This window comes from Labeo rohita, unplaced genomic scaffold (assembly GCF_022985175.1).
Source record: "Labeo rohita strain BAU-BD-2019 unplaced genomic scaffold, IGBB_LRoh.1.0 scaffold_248, whole genome shotgun sequence".
Classification (NCBI taxonomy): Eukaryota; Metazoa; Chordata; class Actinopteri; order Cypriniformes; family Cyprinidae; genus Labeo; species Labeo rohita.
This window is the reverse complement of record NW_026128748.1, coordinates 59,855-79,598: the sequence shown is the minus strand read 5'-3', so window position 1 is coordinate 79,598 and position 19,744 is coordinate 59,855. Positions and strand designations below refer to the sequence as shown.

The following is a 19,744-nucleotide window of genomic DNA, read 5'->3' as shown; positions in this document are numbered from 1 at the left end:
ATATTGAGGAGGAGGAATACAGGAAACAGATGGAGGATTTGCTCCTTCAGGAAAAACAGTGGTTAGAGGGGTGCATAGAACAGAATAGATTAAATAATGACATGGGCAGGAGATGGGAGGTGACAAAGAACAAAATTAAATCTTTAAGCATAATGTATAGTAAAGAAAGGAAAAAGATGATGATAAAGAAAGAGAGGGAGCTTAGGGAAAAGCTGAAGATAGAACTTAGTAGAGTAGATGATGAAGAGGGATACAGTATAGAAAAATATATTGAGGTGAAAATGGAGTTGGAGAAATATGAAAGGGATAAATGTAGGGGGGCAATTTTAAGAAGTAAAGCGAAGTATGCGTTAGAGGGAGAAAGTGTACATCATACTTCCTGGGATTGGAAAAAAGAAGACAAAGTAAGACATACATATATGAAATAAATTCAAAGAAGGGAAAAATAATAACAGATTATGTGGAGATATTGGAGAGGGTGCAAGAGTTTTATGGTGAGTTGTATAGGAGAGGAGGGGTGGATGAAGCAAGCATGGATGAAGTGTTGGAGTGCGTGGAGAGAGAGCTAGGGGAGGAAGATAGGATGTGGTGTGATAAGGAAATAGAAGAAGAGGAGGTAGTATCTGCAATAGAAGGTTTGAGAAGTGGGAAAAGCCCGGGAGGTGATGGGATAGGGATAGAATGGTATAAAGCATATAAAAAAGAAGTAGCGCCGATTTTAGTTGAAGTGTATAGGGTGATGGAGAGAACAGGGGAAGTACAAAATAAGATGGTAGAGGGTGTAATAACTTTGGTTTTTAAAAAGGGGAATAAATTAGATTTAGGGAAATTATAGGCCAATTAGTTTGCTTAATTCAGACTACAAAATACTTACTAAGGTGTTAGCAAATAGGATGAAGAGAGTGATAGGTGATATAATTCAGACAACACAAAGCTACAGTATACCAGGAAGGGATATAGCTGACACCATTGGAACAATTAGGGATGTAATAGAATATATGAAGAGGGATGGGAAGGGAGGGATAGTGCTGGGGATAGACTGGAATAAAGCTTTTGATAGAGTTGAGCATGATTTTTTATTTAAAGTGTTAGAGAAGTTTGGTTTTGGGGAGAGAATGGTTGGTTGGGTGAGGAGATTATATGGTAGTGCAAGAAGTTGTGTCAAGGTGAATGGGATATTAACTGACACATTTAGTGTGGGAAGGTCCGTGCGACAAGGATGCCCCTTATCAGCTTTATTATATGCTATTTCTGTAGAACCCCTAGCCTCATTAATCAAGAGAGATGGAAGTATAATAGGAATTGAGTTGCCATATGGTGGAATATGTACAATAAATCAATACGCAGATGATACAACAGTAACAGTAAGGGATGGGGGTAGTGTGAGGAAAGTCGTAGAGAAAGTTGAAAGATATGGTAAAACATCATGAGCCCAAATTTATAAAGCAGAATAAAATCAAGAAATAATGTACATAGGTTTCCTCAGAAACAATTGTAAGAACAGTGTGTGAGGTTGAAAGGAATGGAGAGAAAAGTAAGTGAATACAGTTTTAGGTGTATATTTAGGAGTAGATGGGTGGATGTAATTGAAAGAAGTTGTGTAGGAAAGTAACATGGGCTGGAGTGATAAATAAGATAAGAAATGTTTGGTCATATGCATGGACATATACAAATATTAAGATTAAAAGGTAAAGTAATTGTATATTTATTCCTAATTTGATTATGTCAGTTTTTATGCATGTGATGATCTGCTCATATTTATTGACAATTGTCTTTATGATTGTTACAACTAATGCTGTATGATATGAAATATCCTGAGTGGATTTTATTTGTTGGAAGGTCCAGGGTTGCTAAGGTAACGGAAAACCGCAAGGAAGAGACTGTCATTACTAGAGTTTAAATTTGAACAACAACGATTTGAGAACTCAAAATTTCTATCACATAGGTGGGTAAAAACAGTCAAAAAGTTTATACATTGTCAAAGAGAATATGTTACTAAAGGATTCTAGGTTACGTGAGCTAAAGTGCTTTAAGAAATATGTAGATGATGTATCCGATTATAATAGGCCGTTAACGGTCCGGGTGTGTATATATTAACTTTTAAGGTAACAAAAATGCTCCAGCACGCTGAAATACCAGACTACTGTTACGTTTTTTTGTATTAAAGGGATATTACTAATTATTTCGTTTTGTATGAATGCAGTATTGGTTAAAAATATTTGTTAAACTCATCAAATGACTTATTTATTTTTGTATTAAGAGCTAGCTCAGTTCAAACATTTATAAATTGATTAATACATTTGATGTTTATATGGACATTTGGTCAAATGCTTAATTCATATGAAGCTAAAAACAGTCTAATGGTTATGTCAATTTATGTGGAATAAGTATTAATTAGATTCCAGTAATTAATATGTTTTATGGATGTAAAGAAATAAAGCATAAAGAAAGAGCCAAGACAAGGGTTTGGTTATGCAAAAACACTGTTTATTGATTTTGCTGAATCAGTGTAAAGAGTTGAATTATTATTGCTGTATGGAGATATTCAAAGTTACAAGACATTGTGATTAAATGATTGTAATAAAGTCATTACTAGAGCGGCTCAGCCTTGAAAACTGGGTGGATGTATTATTTCTAACAAGATTTCACTGCAGTACTGCCAAGACATGGGCAGAGATATACGTAATGGAAGATGGAGAAAAATGTAGCATAAGAAGTGTGAGTGTAAAGAAAATGTATGGTTTGTTAATAAAAGATCAAATTAAGGAGCCAGCAGCAGAAAAAGTGTGGGGCAAAGTGTTTGAAGACTTGGATGTAAAGAGAATATGGTCTAATACGAATGTGAAATATAACAGCATTGAATGTGAGAATAATGATTTCTTGATGAGGCACAACAGAATTTATACAAATGTGGTGTTGAATAAAATTAATAACAATGTTAATGCTTTGTGTGATGTATGTGACAGTGGTCATGAGACATTTATGCATTATTTTTTGGAATGTTCTGCATTAAAATAATTTTTTGATTTTTTGAAAAATCTGTTGAAAAAGAATTGTTATGAGGAGGTAGATTTGGAGGAAAGGTGGAAGCAAATTTGTTTGTTTGGTGTGTTTGGAAAAAAGAAAACTGTTGATTTTTGGTTAATAAATTATGTTCTGAGCCATGCCAGACTGGCAGTTGTGCTTAGAAGGAATTATGCACATTTTGAGGGAAGAAAGGTAAAAATAAAAAAAATGTTTAAGGTAATAGTAAGAAGAGATGTAGAACTGAATTGCAAATATGGAGGGAATGATGTGAAAGAGTTCTTTGTAACTGGGAATAAGTTTATAAAAGAAGGGGAGAGAAACATAATTTTGTTCAATTGGTGATGGTGTTTATATTTGTTTTGAGAATGTCCTTGGAAATTTCAGAAAGCATATGAAATGTATTTGTTTGTAAATGGAAGTAACTGAAATGTAAATTTGTGGATTGGAATGTGTAATAAAAAGAAAAAAAAAAAAAAAAGAGCACGCCCAATCTCATCTGATTTCGGAAGCTAAGCAGCCTCCGGCCTGGTTAGTACTTGGATGGGAGACCGCCTGGGAATACCAAGTGCTGTAAGCTTTTGGCTTGTCTTCACTACTGATATAATACCCTGGCCTTCAGGGGGGCTGACCTTTAAATAGGCAACCCTTTGCAGCTTGCGCTTACGACCATACCACCCTGAGCGTGCCCGATCTCGTCTGATATCGGAAGCTAAGCAGGGTCGGGCCTGGTTAGTACTTGGATGGGAGACCGCCTGGGAATACCAGGTGCTGTAAGCTTTTGGATTTTCTTCACTACTGATCTGATACACTCGATGACCTTTAAATAGCCCACACTTTGCAACAACCCTCGCTTACGGCCATACCACCCTGGGCGGTCTCTGCTCGCCCCGCCCCTCTCTACTCCACTGTGGATTGACAAGCTGCTCTGAGAGATTGTTTACTTTAGCCACATTTAGCACGTTTATCCACGAAACTTGCTAACTAGCACGTTATTTGGAAAGGTGGTTGCAGAGATTCATAAAAAAAACCTTATACTCACTTCTGCTGTAAGTGAAGCTGGATCATGAATGATTTGCGCGAACATAGACGCATTTATGTAGATCAGGAGGCACATTCCATTCACAAACAAACATAACCAACTGCATCTTCAACACCTCAGATGTCGGGAGTAAATTGCGACCACTATGTTCATTATTATTACATCCAGCAACACATCACCTCAATCGTTCAATCAATGGAAAGTGGGGAGAAAATCTCATTATGAAATAAATGTTTTTCTCCAGTTCATGTTGGCCACAATTATTGGCACCCCTAGAAATTCTTATGAGTAAAATATCTCTGAAGAATATTTCCATTCATATTTAATTTTTTTTTAGAACACCAGGGTGAGTAGGAACATGAAATTGTCCAGCCATGACTTTCTGTTGCACAGGGTTATAAATATGAGGAACACAAAGGCCAAATTCCCTTAATCATCCATCACAAGGAGTAAAACCAAAGAATATAGTTCTGATGTGCAGAACAAGATTGCTGAGCTTCACAAAATAGAAAGTGGCTGTAAGAAAAGAGCTAAAGCATTGAAAATCCCCATTTCCACCATCAGGGCAATAATTAAAAAGTTACAATCAACTAAACATGTTACAAATCTGCCTAGAAGAGGACGTGTGTCTATATTGTCATAATGGATGGTGAGGAGGAAACTTTGAGTGGCCAAAGACTCCAAGGATCACAGCTGGAGAACTGCAGAGATTCGTTGAGTCTTGGGGCCAGAAAGCCTAAAAAAAAAAATTCAGATAGCCCCTACATCACCACATGTTGTTTAGGAGGGTTTCAGGAGAAATCCTGCTCACTCATCCAAAAACAAACTCCAGCATATTTAGTTGTCAGATACAGGACTGGCTTCTATGGTCAGATGAAACTTAAAAAAATAGCTTTTTGGCAGCAAACACTCAAGATGGGTTTGGTGCAAACAGGGATAAAAATTACCCCATGTCCACATTTAAATAAACTGCTAGATATTTAATTTTCTCGGTTTATTTTTCTGCCAGAGATCCTGGACATCTTGTTTAGATACAAGGCATCATGGATTCTATCAAATACTAAGAGATAAAAAAAAAAATCTAAACCTGACTGCCACTGTTAGAAATCTTATAATGGGCCATGTTTAGATATTCCATCAGGACAATGATCCAAAACAGACACAAAAATGTGTCACTAAGAACAAAATGAAACTTCTGCCATGGCCATCCCAGTTTCCTGACCTGAACCCTTTAGAAAATGAGTGGGTTTAACTGAAGAGGAGAAGAACCAACATGGAGCTGTGAATCTGAAGGATCTGGAGAGTTTCTATATGAAGGAATGGTCTCTGATCTCTTGTCAGTGTTCTCCAAACTCATCAGGCATTATAGGAGAAAACTCAGAGCTGTTATCTTGAATAAAGGGCGTTGCAATAATTGGGTGTCAATAATTGTGGCCAACATTATTTAATTATTTAAAAATAATTTAATAATGATATTTCCCCCAAACTTTCTATTGTTTTACTTCAATGAAAGGTTAGAATTTTGTGAATTTTTTGAATAAAAAATCAAAATCAAAAAATATCAATATATACAGTGGGTACGGAAAGTATTCAGACCCCCTTAAATGTTTCACTCTTTGTTATATTGCAGCCATTTGCTAAACTCATTTAAGTTCATTTTTTTTCCTCATTAATGTACACACAGCACCCCATATTGACAGAAAAACACAGAATTGTTGACATTTTTGCAGATTTATTAAAAAAGAAATACTGAAATATCACACGGTCCTAAGTATTCAGAACCTTGCTCAATATTTAGTAGAGGCACCCTTTTGTTCTAATACAGCCATGAGTCTTTTTGGGAAAGATGCAACAAGTTTTTCACACCTGGATTTGGGGATCCTCTGCCATTCCTCCTTGCAGATCCTCTCCAGTTCTGTCAGGTTGGATGGTAAACGTTGGTGGACGCCATTTTTAGATCTCTCCAGAGATGCTCAATTGGGTTGAAGTCAGGGCTCTGGCTGGGCCATTCAAGAACAGTCACAGAGTTGTTGTGAAGCCACTCCTTCGTTATTTTAGCTGTGTGCTTAGGTTCATTGTCTTGTTGGAAGGTAAACCTTCGGCCCAGTCTGAGGTCCTGAGCACTCTGGAGAAGGTTTTCGTCCAGGATATCCCTGTACTTGGCCGCATTCATCTTTCCCTCGATTGCAACCAGTCGTCCTGTCCCTGCAGCTGAAAAACACCCCCACAGCATGATGCTGCCACCACCATGCTTCACTGTTGGGACTGTATTGGACAGGTGATGAGCAGTGCCTGGTTTTCTCCACACATACTACTTAGAATTAAGGCCAAAAAGCTCTATCTTGGTCTCATCAAACCAGAGAATCTTATTTCTCACCATCTTGGAGTCCTTCAGGTGTTTTTTAGCAAACTCCATGTGGAGAGGCTTCCATCGGGCCACTCTGCCATAAAGCCCCGACTGGTGGAGAGCTGCAGTGATGGTTGACTTTCTACAACTTTCTCCCATCTCCCGACTGCATCTCTGGAGCTCAGCCACAGTGATCTTTGGGTTCTTCTTTACCTCTCTCACCAAGGCTCTTCTCCCCCGATAGCTCAGTTTGGCTGGACGGCCAGCTCTAGGAAGGGTTCTGGTCATCCCAAACGTCTTCCATTTAAGGATTACGGAGGCCACTGCGCTCTTAGGAACCTTAAGTGCAGCAGAAATTTTTTTGTAACCTTGGCCAGATCTGTGCCTTGCACAATTCTGTCTCCGAGCTCTTCAGGCAGTTCCTTTGACCTCATGATTCTCATTTGCTCTGACACGCGCTGTGAGCTGTAAGGTCTTATATAGACAGGTGTGTGGCTTTCCTAATCAAGTCCAGTCAGTATAATCAAACACAGTTGGACTCAAATGAAGGTGTAGAACCATCTCAAGGATGATCAGAAGAAATGGACAGTACCTGAGTTAAATATATGAGTGTCACAGCAAAGGGTCTGAATACTTAGGACCATGCGATATTTCAGTTTTTCTTTTTTAATAAATCTGCAAAAATGTCAACAATTCTGTGTTTTTCTGTCAATATGGGGTGCTGTGTGTACATTCATGAGGAAAAAAATGAACTTAAATGATTTTAGCAAATGGCTGCAATATAACAAAGAGTGAAAAATTTAAGGGGGTCTGAATACTTTCCGTACCCACTGTATATATATATATATATATATATATATACACACACAGGTACATCTAAAAAAAATTTAATACTGTAAAAAAGTTAATTTTTTGTTTGTAACTTATTTCAAAAACTGAAACTTTCATATATTCTAGATTCTTCACATGTAAAGTAAAGCATTTCAAAAGTTTTTTGTTTTAATTTTGATGATTAGAGCGTACAGCTGATGAAAGTCAAAAATCCAGTATCTCCAAATATTAGAATATTTATATTTGAGTTTCATTAAATGTCCATCCTTACAGTATAAATTCCGGGTATCTCTTGTTCTTTGAAACCACACTAATGGGGAAGATTGCTGACATGGCAATGGTCCAGAAGACAAGCACTGACACCCTTCACAAAGAGGATAAGTCACAGAAGGTCATTACTGAATGGGGTGGCTGTTTACAGAGTGCTGTTTCAAAGAATTTTAAATGCAACGTTGACTGGAAGGAAGAAATTGGGTAGGAAAAGGTGCACAAGCAACAGGGATGACCGCAAGCTTGAGAAAACTGTCAAACAAAGCCGATAGGGGATGGGGGCGTGACGTCACGGCTCTAGCACCGTGGTGGCTGATGGGAAAAATCACCATATTGTGAGGCCACTTGTTGTGAGGCGCTGAGGAACTTGTAACGTTAGTCATGGGAAGAACTTGTTGCGTCGTTGGGTGTAATGTCCATTCACACGATCGACGGGGCAAAAAATTAGACAACGGACTTTCTTTTTATTGTTTTCCGGCTTGGAAACGGAATGAAGGGAGTCATGTGTCCGATATAACCAAGCGGAGACGGATGGCCTGGATATCCGCCAGACATCCCAAGATCATTGAAAGTGTGTTCCAGGCATTTTCATTCAGGTAAGTGTATAAACTTAACTTGGCAAATGATTATGTGTTCTCATTTTGTTTTGTTCCCGAAAGGACTAGCCATAGGTTCCTCTGCATTTTGTAACTTAGCACTATTCTGTCAACATTACGGTGAGCGAGTGAGCAAGCTCAGTTATGCTAACGTTACTTCAAATAAAGTGCGCTGAATTTATGTGATCAAAACAAAGCACTCAGCTGAGCCACTCAGATATTCCGAGGTGTAACCCAGCCAGAACTAGGGAGCTTTTTTGATCACTGTGCCTGAAACAAGAGAAATTCTTTTAATAACACTTATTAAAAGACAAGTGAGTTGATGTATAGAAAAACAATGTAGGAACTAGATTTCCTTAAAACTATACTTTAAAATACGATATTAAGGCTTCTGGAGTCGTTTTTGTGAGGGAATTTTAGTTCCGCATCTGAAAACCGACAAAACCGGAAGTGACGTAACGAGAGGGAGTGCGGTCAATGTAAACAATAGAAAAACAATGGATCGCAATGATCATTTGGACGCGGATGAAATTTTAAAAGTTTATTACCTTCATGTGTTGTGTCAGTCATGAGTAGACAGTTTACAGAGGAAGAGTGACTTTATAAAGGTTTTGAATGGCCCCATTTTGGTGACAATCAATAAACAATAATCACAATCACAAATTATGTTACTGTATAAAAACTTGTTTATGAAGTTTACATCACATATATATCAAGCAGATCTGCATTTATGGTTAATTCAATTCAGTTTTATTTATACAGCACTAAATCATAAACATTGTTTCATAGCACTGTTAATACCTAACTCAAAACACAACATTGCAACTGTTAATATACATATATACATACACACACACACACACACATACATGTATATATATATAACAAACATGTAGATGTACCGAACATATACTACTGAAGCAAAAATATACCATCTGACCCATTTAAAAACATTTAACAATCTTTCATTCTGGGTATCACACTAATGTGTTGTTAACATGTAAAATTGTGAATGCTGTGCTAGATACACGCCAACAGCTTTATCTTATTGATCCTCTGGAGGGATCTGGAACGGGGAGCAGGTGTAGTGGAAGACAAGAAAGTGCTGCGTTCTCGTAGAGCCTTTGGTGACCTGCAGTACTCCACTATCATTCATTGCTGACCATGTTTTTCCACTTGGCCTCCATCACATCTGCATCTCCAATAGGAGTGGAAGCTGCAGTCCAGTAGAGGTGGTTAATAACAGCTGGCCTCCACTACTTCAGATCTTCACACACCCTCATGTCTTGCAATGTCTCCCAAAGCCTTATAAACGCACCACATGAGAATAAATTACCAATTAGTTGTGCAAACAATGCCACTAAGCTGTAACTAGACCTGATGGTTACAATATTAACAAACTGAGGTTAACTTACCAGTTATGCCTTCTCAAATGGTAACGTTTTTACACGGTTTTATTATATTGCTAATGCTTACAAACTAGCCGCGGTGCTTTACAACAACTTGTACACATCTCGTTGCGTCTCATCATTAAATAATTATGTTCACTGATTTGGTAGTTAATACATGTTATAAAAATACCACTAATAATAATAAAAAAACCAAGACTTATGGTGCACAGTTCACGTTTTCGAGCTGCATCTCTGACGGATCCGGATGAACCACAGGCTGACGGCGGACCCGATGAAGGTGCTGTGTGCACCGAAGGAACCGCACCAGCTCTGAGCTTGCTTCGGCATCCCATGTTGAACTCCATCATATCTACAGGAAACACACTGACTCAAGACCGCTCCTACTGAAAACCAATAGACCGCGGCAAACGACTCCCTCTCGTGATGTCATATGACGCAATGTAAAAAAAAAAAAGCGCTTTTTGAGAATTGTCAAGGAAATCATCACTTTTTCTTCTAAATTTGTGCCCTTGCCTCTTGTAAAACATTTTCAAATCCTGCATTAATGACTCATATGGTATTTTCATACAAGGATATATATTTATTTGGAAAATATTTTTAACCTGCAATATGCACTTTAAGCCCTTCCTGCCAGCTGCAAAGAAGCTGTCACAATTTCAAATGGTTTTACTGACACTCATTCGTCTAAGGCTTGATCTTCCAATCCAGCATCTTTCACACATTTTTAATGTGTCACATGGAACTCTTTCTGCTACCTTTGCCAACACCATAGATGTGCTGTATGCACGCTTTACTCCCTTGTTGTACTGGCCTGAGAGACACTGTTTACAAGCCACAATGCCACAACAATTTTGCAAGCTTTTGGAAAGCGTATTGCGATTATTGTTGACTGTTTTGAAATACGTACAGAGAGGCCGTCAAATTTAATGGCGCATGCGCAATCCTTTTCCAACTACAAAGGTACACACACAATGAAATACTTGATAGGAATTACACCCCAAGGCCAAATTTCATTTATTTCTAAGGGATGGGGGGGACGAGCATCTGACAAGCATATAACAGAGAATTGTGGCCTTCTCAACAAACTGTTGCCTGGCGATTTAGTGTTAGCGGACCGAGGCTTTGATATTAAAGACAGTGTGGGAATGATGTGCGCGGAAGTTAAAAATCCTGCATTCACTAAAAGCAGATGTCAACTCGATTCCAAGGATGTGGAAGACACACGTGCTATTGCACACCTTCAGATCCATGTAGAAAGGGTAATAGGTAGCTTATGCAATAAGTACACACTATTACATAACACAATACCAATTAGTTTGTTGCTTCCCTGTAAGGAAGAAGAATTGACCCATCTTGATAAGATTCTTGTGTTGGACTACTTTAAAACTGAATTTCAAGTAACAAATTTCAAGTAACAGGTTAATACTCTTTGAATCAAGTAAAACATTACAAAACTGAGTAGGCCTAAGTGCAATTCTTCCATAAACACCAGCCACTTCTTTTCTACTGCTCTCTTTCACCTGGAACATGAGGCTGCATGTCCTTAGAGTAATATTTTGCCACAAGCTCCGGGAGGCACACTTTTTTGAGGAAATTTTGTGCTTTCTGTAGACGAGGTTCCCAGAACTTCTGGTCTGGAAAGACACGCACCACAGTGAAATCGTGTTCAGTTCAAACAACAAGATCACAGTGATTTGATTGGGTGACAAAAATCTGTGTCTGGATCTGTGTGTAGAAGCGGTGATCTCTTTTCAATCTCTTTTCCAGGTTGTTTGAGGACAACTGGAGACAAAAGTCTTTGTCCTTCATGCCCAATGCCTGCTGGATGCTGCAGGACCGATACTTGAAAGGACATTTCACCTCCAGGCAGCCCTTCCCACAGCAATCATACATAGTCAGGCCATCCGGTGACGCTCCGATTTCAGGGAAGCTGCTGTTAATTATGAAGCCACACGGTTTGATTTAGAAGTTTGTGTGAGATGCAGCTCTGGATTCAGTGTAGGCCTTTCTAGCATCCCCCTCATGAGTGATACCCCATCTGGTTTGGACAGTGGATACTGTGTGCTGTGTGTGTGGGTAACACACCTGCTTCAAAACTGTGTGGGATGGCCTGTCCAGAGGGGTGGCATATACAGCATGCATTTTTGACACTGTAATTCTTCTGTCATCTGCATGGTATGATGTGGTGGGAGGAGCAAAACAACAGACACAGTGGGTGGTGACGTCAGGCCTCAGAGAGGCTTTTATTAAACAATATAAACAAAAGTGTCCAAAAGGGGAAATAAAGTGTTCAGAAGGGAAGTGTTCAGAAGGGAAGGGTCCAGGTAAGGGGTGGAGTCCGGCGGCTGCACTTGCTCCCCGCCGGGGTCCGCGGCACGAGGGGTAGCGGCTTCCTTCAGTGGCTTCATCCACCTTTCATCACGGCACTTCCTGAGGCGGGTAAATCGGCCCGGCATCCTAGCCCGCAGCCGTTTGGGTGCAGTCCATGTCCGGACCGCGGGTCCGGCAGCTCGTCCATCGTGTCGGCGGCACTCGATCCCTCTACACTCCCTTCCTGGACCCACGAGGACACCAGCGTGCATTCGACTCCTTATGGCTGGTGCTGTGGACTGCATATTTATTCGCTGGTCTAATGTCTTCCTTTGTGCAACTGAGGAGGTGTAGTCGTTCCTATATCCCACTTCTGGGTGAATCTTGGTCAAGTTACTGGGCAAAACCCAGTATGCTGGCACATCAGTGACAGTCTTTGTGGCATGAATTCGAACTGTTGCCTCCAACTTAAACAAGAGAGCACCTACATGGGTACAGGTCTCAGCGATCCCTGCCATGCAGGTACAATGGGCACACTCCACCTTCCCAGCACTGCTCACAATGACCCAGGCTTTAGAGGAGGTTCATTCTGTGAGTGCATAACCTGTGTACATACAGAACAATAGTAAATGAAAAGAGCAGTGGGCACTATATATATATATATATATATATACATATATATACATATATATAAATATAAATATAAATATATATATATATAGTCCACCTACATCTCCGATTTGCCAGTTTCATCATTACATACTAATAGGTTAATAATCACTGATGGAACTGGAAACATTTTAATTTGTACAGACATATCTCACTCATATTTGGTCTTTTTTTTCCCTTTTGCTTGTGTCTACAGCAGCTCCAAACACCACAAAGGCTCTTTAAAGAGCCACAGCACCACAGCATCTTTGGCTTTGTAAGTATAAATTTTGACTCACTGTAAGATACCTCTCTGTATTTGGGTTTACATCTATTAAAGCAACATCATGCAACATGTAAACATAAATAAATAAATACTTGCTTTAGATATATCTCTGATATTCACAAAAGCATAATTTGCAGCATGCATACATTTGTAATGTTGTGTACTTTAATGTTTGTAATATATCATTATCATTTCTTTCATTTAATAGATTTTGCATCATTTTCCACTGTCTCCTCCACCTCATCCACAGTTTTGTCTTGGCACATTTTATTTCAAAGTAAGTAATATTCTTTATTTTCACTTTAAAGTGCTCTAAGTAATATTTGTTTATTATTTATAAAGCCATCATGGACTGTCATGGGATATTTACATTTAGTCACTTCATGTGTTTTTCATGATAGAATAGCTTTCTGGACATATGCTGTTTGTGTAGAAACAAAATATGTTTTTTGTTTTGTTTTGTTTTTTACTATGTTGCTCATTTTCAAACTCAAATTTAGTTTTTTTGTAGTCCAGGAGTGGGAAAAATTCAGTATGTTAAAAATTCTTGAGATTCTTAAGACAATCATCATCATTATAAAAAGGTTATTTTTAAATTTGCTGTTTCATCTCAGTAACTGAATGGTGGATGAGACACCCTTGATACAACCACCAGAATACAGTGCCTTTCACATCTTATGTTGCTGCCTTCCATAAACTGCCTTTTTTCCCACATCAATTTACACTCCATACACCATAATGGCAAAGCAAAAAACAACTTAGCAAATTGATTAAAAATAAAAAATGATTCCATTGCAGAAGTATTCATACCCTTATTTTGGACAGTTGAAATTTAGCTCAGGAGCATTAATTTTGCTTGTAGATGTTACTACCCATCGAGTGAAGTAAGGCTGTGGACTCAGTTGAATGGGTATGATTTAGAAAGGCACACACATCTTGATAAAAGGTCTAACAACTGAATTGCATATCAGAGCAAAAAGAGAGTCCTGAGATAAAAAAGGGGAAAATGCCTGTAGAGCTTAGAATCAGGATTGAATCAAGCCACAGGATTGAATCAGTAAAAAATCTGCTGCACTGAAAGCTCACGGAAGCATGTAGTCTCTGTTACCCTTAATGAAAGACGTTTGAAACAACCATGACTCTTCCTAGAGCTGGCCTCCTGGCCAAACACTTCATCAAGCATAATGCCTTTGACGATCTCTTGAAATGGACACCCAGAGCTCCTATCAACAGCAAGGACACTGCTTAAAACTCAAAGACACATTACATCAGTGGTTAAGTCTGGAATGGACTGTGTCCATTTTAATTTAAGAGAGAGCTTTCTTGAGCAGCTGCAGTGCTATCCAAGGGAGATCACAGACGGAGTTGTCATTTAATATAGATTGCCTGCCGCTTTTTATAAGCAGCAAAACACATTTTTGGCCCATCCTCTGTGCCATTCATCTTTCCTGTCACACTGGCACTTGGTCCCACAAAACCAACAAATTTGGATTTCAAGGAAGAAGCCATAAAGGACATTCAGGAACTTCTGGACAATGGTTTGGATGGAAAAGAATTAAAAACAGATGTGTTGTGTGTGATGCACCCACAAGATGGTAAAAAAGATTAAGCAGTATTCTGGGTACTACGGGTGTGATAAATGCACACAGAAGGGTACATGTGTGGCTGGGCGCATGACCTACCCAGAAGCTGATAACCTCACAGCAATGACACATTCCGTGCTGAAATGACTAGATGTCAAGAGAATGAGGAAATGCCGTTATCTCCCTTTCTGAGCCTCCCACTGGACATGGTAGAACAATTCCCGATTGATTACATGCAAAAAACTATTAACAGTGTGGGTTAGAGGAGACAGAAAGGTGAGAATGTCTGCTGGGCAAATAAGCAATGTGACCCAAAGGCTGCTGTCACTTCAAAAGTTCATTCCCAGCTGTTTTGCCCGGAAACCTAGAAATCTGGAAGTCATTGACAGATGGAAGGCGACAGAACTGCGGCAGTTTGCTTTTAATACAGGAAAGATAGTGCTTAAAGGAATTCTGGCTGACCAGCTATATGATCACTTCATGGTGTTCAGTGTTGCCTTGAGTCTTCTGCTTTGCCCTACACTGGCAGTGGAACACAATGCCTACAGCAAAGAGCTGATGAAGTACTAAGCTGAAAAAACAGGAGAACTACATGAAGAACACTTCACGGTGTACAAAGTACATTCAATGGTGCATCTTCCAGAAGGGGCGATGGCTTTTGGCAGTCTGGATGCCTGCAGTGGATTTCCTTTCGAGAACTATCTTGGGAAGCTGAAACAACTTGAAAGGTCAGGAAAGCAGCCACTTACTCAAGTGGTCAAACGGCTAGTGGAGATGCCAAAATCCCCATTGTCTGTGGAGGCCTCCAAGCCCAAATTCAAAAGTGCTGTTTTGAAAGGTGTACCAGAAAGGCTGCTGACAAAACAAGCCATTTGAGGTGTGATGATTTTCTTAGTGAATGTGAGTACTTTTCTTTCTCTTTTCTTTTTTCTCTGCTTTGTAGGATTAGTTTAGCAATTGAGTGCTTTCGTGTTGTTATTGTTGAGTTGGGCCGTGTGTGCTGCTGTTGATAGGCAGCATGGCGGCCCCGCGATCGCAAAGTTTAAGCTCCCTCACACGGCGTCACGGAGTGAAAGTGGCGTCCGCGGTGACTGTAGAGGAATGTTGTTTGGCTGCAGGTGAACTGGTGGGACATGAGCATGTATTGTCGGCCTCTAGAATGAACAGTGCCGTAGTAATCTTTCTTAGTTCAATCGAAAAAGCTAATGAGCTAGTTGAAACCGGCATTGTTGTGGGTGATAATTTCACTCCGGTACTCCCGCTTTCTATGCCGTCTAAGAAAGTGTTATTATCGAACGTTCCTCCGTTTGTCAGTGATGAAACTTTAGTAAATATTATGTCACGGTACGGCAAGGTTGTGTCACCGATTAAGATGATTCCAGTTGGGTGCAAGTCTCCGTTGCTGAAACATGTGGTGTCTTTTAGACGCTATCTGTTCATGATCTTAAAAGATGACGAAGAGATTGATTTATCACTTCGCCTCAAAGTGGAGGATTGTGACTATGTTATATATGTCACAACAGAGAAAATGAAATGTTTTAAGTGTGGAGAAACAACGCATTTAATTCGTTCTTGTCCTAATAAAGCTAATGATGATAGTGAGAAAAATGTGAATGAGACAGTTAAAGCGGGGTTATCTGGAGTTTCTGCGAGCGAAATTGTGAATATCGATAAGAATATCGAGGATACTGTATCTGAGAGAGTGAGTTTAAAATCTCAGGTAGTTGGCTCTGTTATTATGGCTGGTAAAAATAATCTTGCCAACATTGAAACACATGATCCTAGTGCACAGACAGAAATGCAGGAAGGTGATGATGAGACCAATATGCCACAGTCTCATCAATGTCTGGACAAAACTGAGACAGAAACAGAAAAAATTCAATTCAAAGTCCCGAACAAAAGGAAAAACACTGATTCTCCTCAAAATGCAAAGGCTATAAAGATGGACATTGGAAACACACATATTGATGAAGATATAGAGAGTGATAGTGAATCTTCTGATTCCAGCATTTGTTTGTCTCAAAGTGATTTTACTAGCAGTGGCTATGAAGCTGATGATATTAAACTCTTTTTAAGAGCAACAAAAAATAGAAGAGGTGTGTGTGTAGCTGAATTTTTCCCAGACACAAGAAAATTTGTTGATAAAGTCAGGTTTTTTATGTCTGAAGGTCTGTTCACAAACAAAGAAATCTATCGGTTAAAGAAAATTGTGAGAAAGCTTTCATTAGAGGATAGCAATGTTGATAGTGGAAAGACCCAACATTAAAACCATGAAAGGATATGTGTGTTCACCTCTGATTTTGTTTTTTGTTTTTTCTTTCTTTTTCTTTAATTATTTGTGAGGTAAACATAGCAACAATCAATGTTAATGGATTGAGAGATATAAAAAAAAGAGCTGGTTTGTTTGATGAAATTAAACTAAAGAAAATAGACATTGCTATGCTACAAGAGACGCATAGTGATATTAGAAATGCTTCTGAATGGGCAGTAGAGTGGAGTGGGCTCTCAATCTTGAGTCATAATACATCACTCAGTGGAGGGGTTGCTATCCTTTTTACAAAAACAATGTCTCCCCATACATATCAGATTGATGAAGTCATTAAAGGAAGACTCTTGAAAGTAAGGGTTACTTTTGAAAAGTGTACTTTTGTTCTGATTTGTGTATACGTCCCCACCTCTGCTGTTGAAAGAATGGTTTTTCTAGACATACTTAGTTCTATTATACAAAACTGTCATGGAGAAGAATATCTCTTTTTAGGTGGTGATTTCAATTGCACTGTTTCAAACTTGGATAGAAATCACGTCGAACCGCACGCCCCTTCTCGTAAACGCCTTATTCAACTCATTAAAACCTATGAGTTATGTGATGTGTGGAGACATTTAGAAGGAACCCAAAGACAGTATACTTGGACACATGTTCGTGACAATACGATTTCTTTAGCTAGGCTAGACAGGTTTTATATTTTTAATCATCATTGCAACATCATTAAAAAATGTTTAATCACTCCTTTAGGTTTCTCTGATCATTGTATGGTACAGTGTCATGTGTTTGTTAATTCAATTAAACCAAAGAGTGCCTACTGGCAATTAAATGTTAATTTATTAAATGATAAATATTTTTAAAAAAAATGTTCACAATTTTTTGGAATGATTTTAAAACAAAGAAAGAAACTTTTAACTCTGTAAGGCAATGGTGGGACTTTGGAAAAGTCCAAACTAAGCAATTCTGTACACAATATACTCTTAATATCACTGCTGAGACCTTTTTAAATGTAAGCACCTTGGAGGCTGATATCCTAAAACTGCAAGAATTGGCTGAATCAACTAGAACCCAAAATTATTTTGACACTTTAGCAAAAAAGAAGACACAGCTGAATGATTTACTGCAGGTTAAAACACAAGGAGCTTTGGTCAGATCACGATTCCAAAAATTAAATCACATGGATGCTCCCTCCAGTTTCTTTTTCAGTTTGGAAAGGAAAAATGGACAGAGTAGAGTTATCCATGCTCTACGTTCAGAGTCTGGCGAGCTTTTGTCTAACCCTAAAGAAATTAGAAAGAGAGCAATCAGTTTTTATGAAAAACTGTACATGAATGAACTCGGAGCAGAATATGAGAGAGAGGATGCCTTTTTTGATGATCTACCTCAATTATCAGAAGAAGACAATGCAAAAATCTCAGGTGCTCTTGGAGGAGCTGAAGTGTTCAAAGCACTTCAAGGAATGGAGTCAGGAAAAGCTCCAGGAGTTGATGGTCTACCAATTGAGTGGTACAAGACCTTCTGGGCTGTCCTGGAAGAGGACGTGTTAGAGGTGCTAAATGAAAGCTTGGCTGAGGGCCGGCTTCCTCTAAGCTGCCGGAGAGCAGTACTAACCCTCTTGCCCAAGAAAGGCGACCTCACTGATATAAGATGCTGGCGCCCCATATCTTTGCTTTGTAGTGATTATAAACTGCTCTCTAAAGTTTTGGCAACCCGATTAGCAGAAGTAATGAATAAAGTTATCCATTCTGACCAAACTTATTGTGTTCCTGGCAGAACGATAATCGATAATATTTCGTTGGTTCGTGATATGCTAGAGGTCTCCAAGATGCTTAATTTGGATTGTGGTCTAATCTCTTTAGACCAGGAAAAAGCTTTTGATCGTGTGGAATATTGTTACCTTTGGAAAGTTTTAAAATCATTTGGCTTTTGTCCAAAGTTTATAGATCTCATAAAGGTTCTTTATTGTGATATTGAGAGTCTCATTAAAATCAATGGTGGTTTATGTGCTCCCGTTAAAGTGAATAGAGGTGTTCGACAGGGATGCTCACTATCTGGAATGCTTTATTCCTTAGCAATTGAGCCTCTTTTACAGCAGTTTAGAGCTCAGTTAAAAGGTGTATGTTTGCCAAGTTGTAAAGATAATTTTATTTTATCAGCTTATGCTGATGATGTCCTCATAATGATAAATGATCAAGACGACATTGAAAAATTGTCGAAGATACTCTCCGATTTTAAGAAGATATCTTCTGCAAAAGTAAATTGGGGAAAAAGTGAAACTCTTTTAATAGGCAAATGGATGAGAGGAAAGCCAAAGTTACCAGAAGGTCTTCTTTGGGGAAGAACAGGTCTTAAATATCTAGGTGTTTTTTTGGGAGATGATTCAACCATACAAATGAATTGGGAAAATATTGTTGAAAAAATTAAAGGTCGATTAGACAGATGGAAATTTCTGACTCCAGCAATGTCGTATAGAGGTCGCATCCTAATAATTAATAACTTGGTTGCGTCCTCTTTATGGCACAAATTTGCATGTATTGACCCCCCCTTTCTTTTATTGAAGAAAGTTCAAGCTATCTTAGTTGATTTTTTTGGGGGTAATATACATTGGATTCCTCAAAGTTTGCTCTTTTTATCTAAAGAGGAAGGTGGTCAAGGTTTAGTACACCTACAGAGCAGAGTGGCAACTTTTCGGCTTCAGCGTATTCAGAAACTGTTGGCTAGTTCTTCTGATGTGAAGTGGTGTGCTGTTGCTCATGTCATTCTACGCAAGTTTAAAGGTTTAGGACTTGATAAAAATCTTTTCCTCGTGAATTCCTTGGACATAGACTTTTCTGGACTACCAATTTTCTATAGGAACATTTTCAAAGTCTGGAATCTTTTTCACTTCAAACGAACAGAGGATCTGCAATCGCTTCATTGGTTATTAGAGGAACCCTTAATATATGGTGCACGACTGGATTTGTCTAGAAATGGTTCATTTCCAGGACTTAACAAAGCCCTCATTGATAACAGGATCCTAACCTTGGGTCTTTTATTGAAGGAAACAGGTCTTGAACTGAAAAACAATGGCACAATTGCTCAAAAGTTGGGCTTCAAGTCTGCCCGCATCATCACAAAGCTTTTATCAAAGTG

At 38.8% G+C, this 19,744-nt stretch overlaps 1 non-coding gene across 1 annotated transcript; it reads left to right on the top strand.

Moving 5' to 3' along the window:
- Positions 1 to 3,685: 3,685 nt before the first annotated feature.
- On the top strand, positions 3,686 to 3,804 carry LOC127159758 (5S ribosomal RNA). The gene has a single exon (XR_007826548.1). It is a non-coding gene; the product is annotated as a 5S ribosomal RNA (ribosomal RNA).
- The last annotated feature ends 15,940 nt before the right edge of the window (positions 3,805 to 19,744 follow it).